Source organism: Microplitis demolitor, chromosome 10, assembly GCF_026212275.2.
Source record: "Microplitis demolitor isolate Queensland-Clemson2020A chromosome 10, iyMicDemo2.1a, whole genome shotgun sequence".
In the NCBI taxonomy this organism is placed as follows: Eukaryota; Metazoa; Arthropoda; class Insecta; order Hymenoptera; family Braconidae; genus Microplitis; species Microplitis demolitor.
In genome coordinates, this window is record NC_068554.1 from 892,881 (window position 1) to 905,033 (window position 12,153).

At 27.5% G+C, this 12,153-nt stretch overlaps 1 protein-coding gene across 1 annotated transcript in view; it reads left to right on the top strand.

Annotated features, from left to right (window-relative positions):
• The first annotated feature begins 3,430 nt into the window (after positions 1-3,430).
• The window catches only part of LOC103571726 (uncharacterized), a 113,045-nt gene continuing 104,322 nt past the window's right edge, over positions 3,431-12,153 (top strand). The window contains exon 1 of the mRNA XM_014444812.2: positions 3,431-3,827. The gene's annotated coding sequence lies outside the window, so the exon portion shown is untranslated. The remainder of the gene's footprint in view (positions 3,828-12,153) is intronic.

Here is a 12,153-nt window from a genome sequence, read left to right on the forward strand (position 1 = left end):
GTATGTATGTATATATATATATATATATATATATATATATATATATATATATATATATATATATATATATGTATATATATAAGTGTGGTAAAATAGGCAAGTAAGATAGAAATGGAGAGCGTGAAACCGTGGAATTGGTTTCGCTCGGGAGATTTCACCGAACTTGCCGCAAAAGTTACAACGGGAACGTCTACTACGTCGTACCGGGTGAGAGAATAAGAGAAAAGACGGTATGGAAGGAGCAGAATGAGGATGAGGAATAAAAAAAAATTTATAAAAAGAAAATACGTATCCTTATTTTTATTTCTATTCTCTTTAACCATGACTTTTCTTCTTACTTCAACTTTTGATTTTTCTTATTATCATCTGTCCTTTTTTTTTGTCTTTGTCTAGGTTTCGGGATCTGAGGCGGTTCTGTTTGCGCGCATAGATTTTCGTGGTCTTACAGGTTTCACATTTATCTTAGACCGAGCAACTGTGCATTTGGATCCCTGGTAAAGTCAAAAGGTGACACTGAGATTGAGACGTTGAGAAACGTTGAAGATATATATACCTAGAAATTTAATGTAAAATGAAGATGCAAGTAATACATATATTTTATTACGTAATTTAACATATTGTCATACTTTATATTCAATATTATATACTGCACAATAAAGTTAATATATATGTTTAAATTTATAAGTATGATTTCTATCAATTCGGCGCGCGATATTAAACGCGGTTGGCGGTTCGAATCCACGCGCCGGTATTTTTTTAAACTCACGAAAAAAAATGTGAAACGTGAGTTAATATAATCCAAGTATTTTTTATGTGAATCTCATAAATTCTCACGTGAATTTTAACATTTTCATGTATGAATATTTACTGCTAAAAAAATTCATAAATTTTTTAGCTTATCCTCGTGAATTCATAATACAATTCTCAATGTTTTGAGAAACAATTCTTAGTCCATTCATAAGCTCACATTTGACACCCGACATGACATTTAAATAAAAAAATTTATTTAATTAAAAAAAAAAAAATTCTTTTGAAACTTGTTGGTGAGTAACTTTGCATACCTTTTTGTAAAAAATTATAAGACTACCAACATGTCATAGAAAATAGATCCTCTTACATTAAACCTTTTCTTTGTGTAATTAAAATTTTTTTAGTACCAAACTTCTGTAATTAACCACCGAAGACAAATGATTTTAAAAATAATTTTTTTAATTAAAACTTAAGTAAAATCGTCGTATTTTTTTTTTTCAGAGGACAATAACGATCAGACAATAAAAATTCTGGATTTTATTGATCGAAAATGTTCATCTGATACCCAATGAGTAATTTGTTTTTAAAAATAAATATCAAGGTCTCAATATTTTGAAATTAAGTCAAATATGTCTTAAAATAAACACTCAGTAAAGTATTCAAGCTCAAGGATTAAATCTTTGATTGTGAATGCCAAGAATACGGTTTTGATAGAACAGTCATTGATATTCAGTACAAAGTCTCTAGAATTATAAATCTTAACATGAATATTTAATTTAAAAATAAAAAAATCAATTTATATATAGATTTTTTTTAGACTATTAAATAATTCCCCCGGTAGAGATTTAATAAAAGCGATAAAGGGGCAGAGCGTAAGAAAGGGTGTACTGAATAGAAGTGCAAATTACGAAAAAGGGATAGTGAAATCTCTGTTGAATTATGTGACACGAGGAATGGTTCATTAATATTCACTTTGGTTGTTTAACGATCCGACGAATGTGAGACGATCTCAGTGTAAATCAACATCCGCGTGTAACGTTTGTCCACAGTCCGTAATTTAATCAAAATTAGTCGATGTTATCTGCTCCCTTTCAAATGAATAACATCCACACACTTACACTTAAATATATATCCACATTAAATATACATTAGATATACATAATATATATTCCATATTGGCCTTTGACTTGTGTCGCTTATTATCGTCCATCTATTAGCAAATTTATTTTGTAATATCCACCTCGAAATTTCATTCAAATTAAAATGCTAAATAAATTATAATATTTATCGGTTGGAAAAAAAATTCAATTTAAAATTTATCATAAATATAAATTTGATAATTTTAAAAAATTCGAAATGAAATTCTTCTAGTGTTTCACAAAATATTATTCGTCTAAAGCTTGATAAATATATAAATATGTAGGATATCTTTATGGAGTATCATCTTCGCTCGAGTCATATTTGTCGGATGACATAAAAAGTGTAGTAAGTAACGCACGAGTGGGGGAGTAGTGCGCGGGAATTCAATACAATTTATTGTCAGAGTACTTGGCATAATATAAATGGAAAGATGTAGAGTAGAGACCCTTCTTTGGATGTCACACACGGGTCACGAGAGTTCATGCGGGAGTCGGAAATTGTGCAGACATATAAAACTCCAAACATATATATATATCTGTGATATAAATGTACGAATGACTAGACTAAGACTGCCTGTATATCTGTCTCTGGCTCTAGTTTCTATCTATAGTCGAACTTTATGAATTATATTAGATATTCTATAACAAGGTTAATTTGTATTCAATTGATTTCTACTTTTAGTATGCGACTACTTTCGACAAGTACTTAGTTGATAAACTTATATCCATTTTATTTAAATATCCATTATCTTATGGTACATTGAGCTTCTGTACAAATAATCGCAGAGATAAAACTGTTAATAGTAAAATTTCAAACGGGGTAAAATAGAGCTCTGGTTATTTTTTCAAAAATATTTAAATCAAATTTTTTATGACACCAAGGTTAGCCGACATCTAAAAATTTTTGTTTTTTTTTTTTTTGATGATAAATTATAAAAAAAAAAAATTTCAAAAAATTGCACTTGTAGTTTTTTCAATTTTCTACATGTGCATTTTTTTGAAATTTTTTTTTTTTGTAATTGATTCGCTGAAAAATAAATTCAAAAATTTTAAATTGTCTGTTAACTTCTGGATCATACTTTAAAATGATAATTTTTTTGTTGACTATTTAAATTTAAATTATTTTTTTTTTATCGTAATTGTGATCTCAATATTAAATTACATGACAGTAAAAAATAAAAGATTAAAGTCAATTGATATAAAGTCTGTCTTAAAATATTACTTGATAATAAAAATTAATAAGATGGAATTAAGTTTCTGGGAATTAAAAAATAAATAATAATAATAATAATAATAATAATAATAATAATAATAATAATAATAATAATTATTAAAACTTGTTGTTAAAAGATAAAATTTTTATAACGATATAATAAAATAAGTACAATTGATGAGTAGTACGTTAGGTTAATAAATAAAATAATAAATGAGATAAAATACGAACGATAAAGACATTAAGAGGAGGTTAAAATGTCGCGGGATTTCAAAATTTGCCGCGCAGGGCGCCGCTGTCGCTTACCGAGGGTCTTTTGTCGCGCGTGAGTCAGTTTGCCGGAGCCAGTACCGCGTGCTGGTTGTATTTACTCGACATATTGTGTCTCATACAATTTATATACTTTGTACACTGGATTTCGATAATTAATAATTTATTTAAATTACTCAGCCTAATTAATAAATAAATCCGCCAAATTAACGCAAATAAAAATTAAATCGTGTTCTTTTTTTTTTCGCGGGAACCCGCCATTGTGTTTCCGAAAAAAAAGTTTATTTAGTGCAGTGACAAGTGTTTTGTGAATATAAACAATGTGATAGTGTGTGATTAGTATTTATTTACCCATATTAAATTTTGTGCATTGGATTAATTATTTATTTTTTTTTTATTTTATTCAAAAAGCCACGCGCCCACTGGCGTCTGAAGACTCAACGCCTTGTACGGCTGTAAGTGTTCAATATTTTTTTTTTACTTTTTCTTGTTTTTATTTATATATATTTTTTTTAATATACATGTCATATATTTTTTTTAAAACATCTGTCATGTTGGTATTTTATCAAGGTCATTAGAATTTTTTTTTTGAATTTAATGGAGTAAAAAAAAATATGAGTGTGAATGGTAGCAGACATCAGACAAATTTAAAATTATAAATAATTAAAAAAAAATATTTTAAAAAAATGCACTTATTAATTTTAAAATTTTCAACATGTGCATTTTTTTAAAATTTAATTTTATTAATTATTTACTTTATTTATTAATAATTTAAAATTTTCTGTCTGATACATTGACTCATAAAAAAATATATGTCTATATTATTTTTTTTTTTGGTTATTAATTAAAAAAAAAAAAATTAATTGAAAACTAAAAATTTTTTTTTAAGTTCATATATATATATAAATATATAAATGTGAGTGGAGAAATTGGTTAGGTATAAGAAATACCAGCGTTGAGTTTTGGAGTTGGAAATAAAATAAGTACATGTGGTTATGTCGGGTTGTTAGGTATAAGATGTATAAGATATTAAGTATAAGGTATGAGGAGGCAGAGTCCTACTATAGACAGCTAAGCAGGATCCTCGACTTGGTATCCTTGGGTTGGTTGGATTGTATGAGTGTTGGTATGCGATGCCGATGGTCGTACGGTTTAGGTTCAGGTGGTGGAGTATCTTAACATAACATTAGTGAGTAGAGTGAAAATGTTGAGAGGGATCCTGTTGCTGTCCTTTGAATCCGATTGGTCGGGCTCGGGACGAGAAGAACCGCGGATGGTAGAAAGAGGAGAGAAGATTATGTTCAGTCAAGACCAAGACTGGTACTGCTGGCTGGGTACCATGGATTGTTGGAAATTTATATATAGTATGGCTCTGAAACGGTACAAAGAAGGGAACACGAGGTCGACCAGTCTTTTTGCTTCCTTTACTTTGGATTTACTTATTTAGCGATTGCTATAAACTTTCATGATAAATTATATTGAACTTGACATTCAATGCTACACTTTTTATTTTATTGCTGTTTATGATTTATTTATTTCGAATCCTAATTATTATTTTTTTTTTAGCCAATCATCTGATTTATGGATTCAAATATTTTAAATATTTTAGGGTGTGAAGTTATTAACTTTCAAATTTTTAAAAAATTTTATTCCATCACTTTTTTACTTCATTTATAAATAATTTTAAATTTGATGCCTGGTACATTTACACTCACATTAGAAAATCCTTCTGGAATTAAAAATAAAAATTATCGGATACTTTCGAGAACAATTGAAAGAGAAGGGTTAAAAAATTAAATAATTAGTGCGCGTGACGAAAAGTAAAGAAATTTAAAAATCGCGGGAAATTTAAAAATTTGAAATTTATTATATTTATTTAAAAAAGTAAACTAGGTCATTGATTTTTCGGTCTTGTTAGATTTATATCTGAATATTTAAAAGTGGTAGTACGTCTAAAATGATATTATCATACAGCAAAACGTTTTTTTTTATTCATTGAATAATTTTCAAGGATCTTACAACACGGTCGTAGTACACAACACGCCACTGTTATTTGCTCCAGCCTGTTATTTTATAGCTATAAAAATTTATAATCAATTTTTTTTTCTGCAAATTGTCGACTATTACATAACTTGCTATTTCGCCATCATCGTAATATTTGTATTGACTTGTGAACGTAATTATTTATTTACTGAAGTAGATTAAAGTAGATCCCAATATGCATCGGGAGGTAAATATGCATTCCTACCTTGAGAACTTCACTTGGTAGAAATTTTTTTTTGACATCGAACCACTGAATTATTGTTCAGAAAGTTTAAGTTTTATTTTTGTTCCGTCAAGTTTTAACTCTACCAAGTAATTTACTCATGAAATTTGAAATTAGATCCTTTTACTCTGTATACAGGAAAATAAAACAAAGTTTCGTTCAGACGAACTGAAAATTCACTTTTTAGTTTTCATTCAAATTAATTTTTTTTACAAAACGATTGATATCTGATATGAAAAATATTAAAAACGAGACTTTATTTAACGATGGGAATTTCTGTCTGAGGAAAACTTTTGAAAATCTTGAGTAAAAAAGTGCTCAAATCCTCATGATTTGCAAGAAATAATTTTATTTTTCTGACTCGTACATTCACGATATTTTTCTATCATAAATATATTTATGTATTCAAAGATTTTAATGTTATAACAGTAAATATAATATTTCAACCGGATTTCAGTTAAAATCTCTCCGCTGACATCGTAAAATCTTCCGTTGAATATGAAAAAGTCAGAGGAAAATGATAGAACTACTCTTGAATTTAAATAACTATCGTATTTAATTTTTTTTAAACGAACTTTATTATCAGGTTACTAAACTCACATTTATCACAGCCATCATTTTAAACTAAATAAAAATTTCGTCTTATGATCAACATATTTTTCAACAGTAATTAAACTATCCAATTTTTTAATTTAATTTTCCTGCATTTTTACGCTCTACGATAACTTTTGTGACTTGCTTAACTTTCAAATTGTCTTTTTTAATTGAAAAAAATTTTTTTAACCCCAGTATTCATTTCTATTTTTTTTTCTCTGAGACGAATTAGAAATGAAGTCGAAAACTTTTTACTAAATTTTGAAATTAGACAATTATGACATAAGGCAAAGAAATTGATGTCAATTGACCAGCGAAAAATTAATCAATGCTTATTTTTTGAATTTAATGAAAATTCCCGCGCTAACTTAATTTTTTCCATAAAATTATTTTATAAAAAATTGACAAAATTTTTAACGTCAATTGTCAGCCAATTTCTTTTTATCTGAAACAAATAAATGAGGATAATTTCGCAGAGTAATTAAAATTAAAAAAAATTGATTATTTATGAGGGTGGTACCTTTTGCTCGTAGACTACTCGTATGACGGATGATATAATTATCAAGGTTGGCAGTTGGTTGTATCGTCCGTATGTTGAGTTAGCATGTTAGTTACGTTTAGACACCTTTCCTACTTCACAGTTTGTAGGTCGTGTTAATTCATATTTGTTTCGCATCGCTAATTTAGCGAGTTCATGTTGCCGTAATGTTACCTCCACACTACTCATTTTACTTATATGTAACCCCTTTTTCTTAACTTTCCCATAAAAAAAAAATTGTTAAATTTTTTTGCATACAACAATTATTAAAATACTGAAAGTTAGGCCGGAAAAAGGAAAAGTTTTAAATTAAACGAGATTAAAAAATTACATTGTGTATTAAAAATAAAATGAATGAATTATAAAGAGAGTTGAGTAAAACGGAGATAGAGAGAGGGAGAAAGAGCTAAAAAAATCACAAACGATGAAATGAACATTTTTATACACGAATGACTTTTTAAGAAGATTAAAAGTCCGAGTACAAACTACTACAACTATGACTAACTATTTCTACCATAGCGAATTAGAAAACTCATCAGTAAAGTTTTAGACAACTTTGATAAATTTTACCGGTAATCTAATTATTACGATCTTCATCACGACTAAAACTTTTATATTGTTTGTGTTTATGTTTTTACTTTGGAATTTTTATTTATAAATTTATGTACTTTGTATACTAATATCGATAAATCTTTTCGTGATTGACTTTGCAAACTTAGAAATTAAAATTCTTGAGTCTCTGTTTGTGCATCTTCGTCGAAGTTCGTAGGTTTGAATCCTGGAGACGAACGGATATCTCGTTCTGAAAAATTTAGTCTCAGAGTATATTCTCTTAGAAAATAAATAGTTTGATTTATTTAAATAATAGTTAAGTATAAAAAACTGAAAATAGGGTGATTTGATTTATCAGCCTGTTTGTTAGAAATAAAATTTCGGCGTGTTTTCGGTCAACTTTTCGCCTCTTCTATTAAAATTCTGTGACTTCATTGTGATTTCGGTCAAATTTAAGTTTCATTGAATAAAATTATATGATTTCGGTGAAATTTAGTCTTTTTGGTGTATTTTCGGCTAAATATTTCACCCGGTTCGGTAAACGTTAACTTGTACATCTTCTTCGAGCTAAAGGACGAGGGTTCGATCCCAGAAGACGAAAAGATAAAAATTTTCGGGGAATTTTTCTGAGAAGAATTTGAAAATTGAAAGAACAATCGATTCATTGATATACATATTTTAAAAAAATGAGTGTATATATACATATATAAATATTTAAAAGCGTATACACTATGTTACAATGACTCATGTGTTTCGCAGATGTATAAAATCTTACGTCATTGATCCTTGGTTTATTCATACCGTGACACACTATCTGAACACGTAAGATTAAATATTTTTTAGTCATTAATAATTTGTTTTTTATTTATTCAAATTATTTTTACGCGTTATTTAAAAGTTGATTCAATAATTTATTCAACACTCGATGAATAATGAATCGGCTTTCTTGTTATTTAATAAATTTATATTAAAAAATAAAAAAGAAATAAATGAAGTCTTTAATTTGAACATTTATTGATCTACAAACGGACTAATTGTTTGTAAATATTTAGATTTAAAATAGATTAGACATCACAAAGAGCGGTTTTGCTTATATTATATCAAGATTAAAATTTTTATTTAAATGTCCCGTTAAATTTGTGTGCGTTGGTGTTAATAGTGTGTGAAAATAATAGTAACAATAATGACAAAACAGACATTACGAAAGACAGGTGTGTTTGTCGAGAGTCGATTCGTGTATTTTATGTTGACAACTATCATAATGCCATTGAGTGGATAAAAAAGCATGACAAATAGTACATCGGCTGGTCAGGTTTCCTTTATAAAAATATAAAACATGGATTTCACTTACAATATTTTTCCCAATTAAATTTCATGGATTTAAATTTTTTTATCAATATTAAATTATATTTTTCATATTATTATTATTGTTATTATTATTAAACTAAAGGAACTTTTTTTAATTCATATGTCGATGCAAAGGGATCGGCGCAAAAGAGAACCGGATACGTGGTCCAATGACGTGGGATAGAAATAAACTCTTTCTTTATTTTTTTATTTAACTTTTTTTCGACTTCCTTTTTATACTCCCTCATATCAAATTCCCCTTTTACTGGTCCCTTATTCGATACTATATTCATTTCATTTGATCCTCGAAATAGAATTTCATCCGTTAAATAGATCTATTTATCGTCTTACATTATTATTATTATTATTATTATCGTATATTTTTTCTTTAGATAATCAATAACGTTATCATCACTAATTGCTGATAATTTATTAATATAAAATCTCGTAAATTTGAAATAAAGTCAACGTTTATTTTCCCAGTGGGTATAAAATTATATTTAAAATATACAAATATATGGTAGACTCAAAAAAAATAATTCATTTGTACAAATACACACGGCAATCTTTTAAATGTTTACTTAACGTGCTATCGAGGCTTCCCTGAAGATTTTATTTATAAAAAAATCAATACTGTATACAAAAGTTATTTTTATATATGTGTACGGTAAATACTATTTTTTATAAATAATAATCACCGTAAATTATATTGATCGTGTTGATTGAATAGTAATTTTATTTGCTTTAAATGTTTGATTAAATGGAGGGGGAGGGGGGGGGGTAGAATGAATAATAACGCATTCATTTTATACTTTTTCATTTTTATTGGAAGAGTATCTATTTAGATAGCGAATGAAAGGTTTCAATATAATTTTTCAATAGTTATTAAATTTTATCAATTACTTTCTTTGTAAATTAAAAAAAAAATTAATTAATTAATAATAATAATAATAATAATAATAATAATAATAATAATAATAATAATAATAATAATAATAGCGGAGTATCTATAACTGTATAATATATTTGAATGAAATAAAATCTAAAATATACATTAAAAAGAACATTTTAAATTTACAGACGTTAAACTTTATAATGACTTTAATCAAACTTTTTCTCTATCTATACTTCTTGCGCAGGTTTAATAATTCTTATATTAAAAGATGTCAAACTCCATAATTTGACATGAAAATAATTAAAAAATTATTTATTATCTTACATCAATTACAAATTTTGAAAAAATAATATCTCAGTCACAAATAAGGAAAGAGAGGGGGCAAAATGGGGTAGTATTTATTACAGCCGCTAGCATCAGTTTTACAACAAGTCATTAACAGTTTTCGACTGACACTTTCGATTTTTGAAAAAGTTTAACAAAAAAAAAAATTCAAAATAATGCTCAATTATATTTACAAAGGCAATGTCGAAATTTTTGAAAAAAATTACAAAAAACAAACTTAATTTATAAAATTTTTGCAGCACCCCCCCCCCCCCCCCCATCCTATTTAGTTTAAAAAATTCGCGCGAATTTTCTGACAAATGAACTTGAGATTTAAATAACGCGCCTTAAAAAAATGATTTCCAATAATAAAATAAATCTCTATTACCAAGGCCGAAATCTGATACATCAACACAAGGAATTTATGGTTAACCAAAGTATGAATATATTTATAAAATATAAATATATAATACATTTATATTAACGTATGAATTGCATTGAAAATGAAGGGTACTAACAATAAATATCTAGTAATATAATAGCAGCACTAAATATAAACCGTATTGTATTATAAAGTTAATTAAAGATAGTGAATAGTGTGTTCAGCAGGTATGATAGTAAAGAAGGTTAGATGAATAATTGCAGTTACAGTACGGTGCAGGGTATAAAGTGTTATGATAAAATGAACGGCTAGAAAATATAACACGCTCGTAAGAAATCGCCAATTAATTGATTGCACTCGTTAAATCCTCATTAAACGGGAGTAAGAAAAGCTAAAGTGCTGCTTTCTTGGGGGTCGTAGGTCAATGTACCTCTCGGTAAACTAAATCCTATAATATATATATATATATATATATATATATATATATATATACTGAAAATAATAAAAGGATTATAATTTATCTCGTTATAAAAATGAATAAACTGAGAGCACTATACCGTGATTCATCAATGCTAACGACCACCCGCGGGTATAGTAAACACGTTTGTTTAAAAAAAGAAATTTAAATTAAAAAAAAAAGTATTACGCCCACGTGTTTCTTCTCTGTAATTTAAACAAACGCATTTTATAAAACGTAAACACGTTCTTTGTGTTTATATATTTTTTTACAATTGTTTGAATCCTGGTGTATTCATAGAAAAAAAAAAAAAAAAAAAACAACAAATGGTCTACAAGTTTGTAAACGTGCGTTGAATAAAAATGAAAAAATTAAATTTATAATTGATTACAAAATCTAATTAAAACTTAAATGTAAATTGTAATGAAGTTATTTAAGTTATATAAATGATATTTAAATTATTATTACTTTGCTGGTGAGTTAAGCACGTGGACTAAAATATATTCAATGTCCAGTGACCGGAAGCGAATTCATCGGCAATCCATTGCGAAATTTGTGGTCAGATTGTCCTGCGACCACAACCAGAACCATTCGTTGCTGTATATACGATAGATTACTCGAATTCAACTCTCTCGTTTTCACCATTTACAACTTTGTTGTTGTAGTTCTGTCCTGAGTATCCTCAATACTCACTATTGAATCCTTCCTCGTTAATCTTAACAACTAGTGTAAGTTGTCGGTTTTTCTTAAGAATCTATTCAATTTCTTCAGATCTTCTGTCGTCTATTAGGCATTAAATTTGAATTATTATTATTATTATTCAAATTTATTACTCAGTACTTGGCGGGAACAATAGTCAGGATGAATCCACAGAGAGACACGTGGAGTAGAGTTACGGTTTATAAAAAAAAGTTAAAGATTAAATTATTAAACATTAGTCTCACTGGATAGGTGGGTTTCTCTCAATCTGCATCTCCATGGTTACAAACTGCAGGGTCGAAAGAGTTCATACTGTTGTACATCGCTTACAATTTAACTCCTCGTTGTCTCATCCTCTTCATTCTTTACTTCCGCGTCCTTTATGACTTTAATGTCCTTGTGAGCTGTCGTTACGACAGTAAAAGAAATTCAGACAGACGGTATTGAAAAATTAATTGAAAAGAAAGCCGTATAGATACAACTGAAAATAGAATAAAATGAACTTCAGTAAATTATCTCGTGTATTAAAATCTGCTACAAAAGAAAATTAATTTAACTTCTTATTTTAAAAAAAAAATATTAGTTATTATTACAATTCTTTGATGTGAATTGTTGTTCTTTCTTCAGCAAAAGGAGTTTAAATTACAAAAACATTTTTTTTTTTTTTTTTTAACAGGATGTTGAAGTGGTTTATAAAAAATATGTTAATTTTGAATAGTAAATTTGA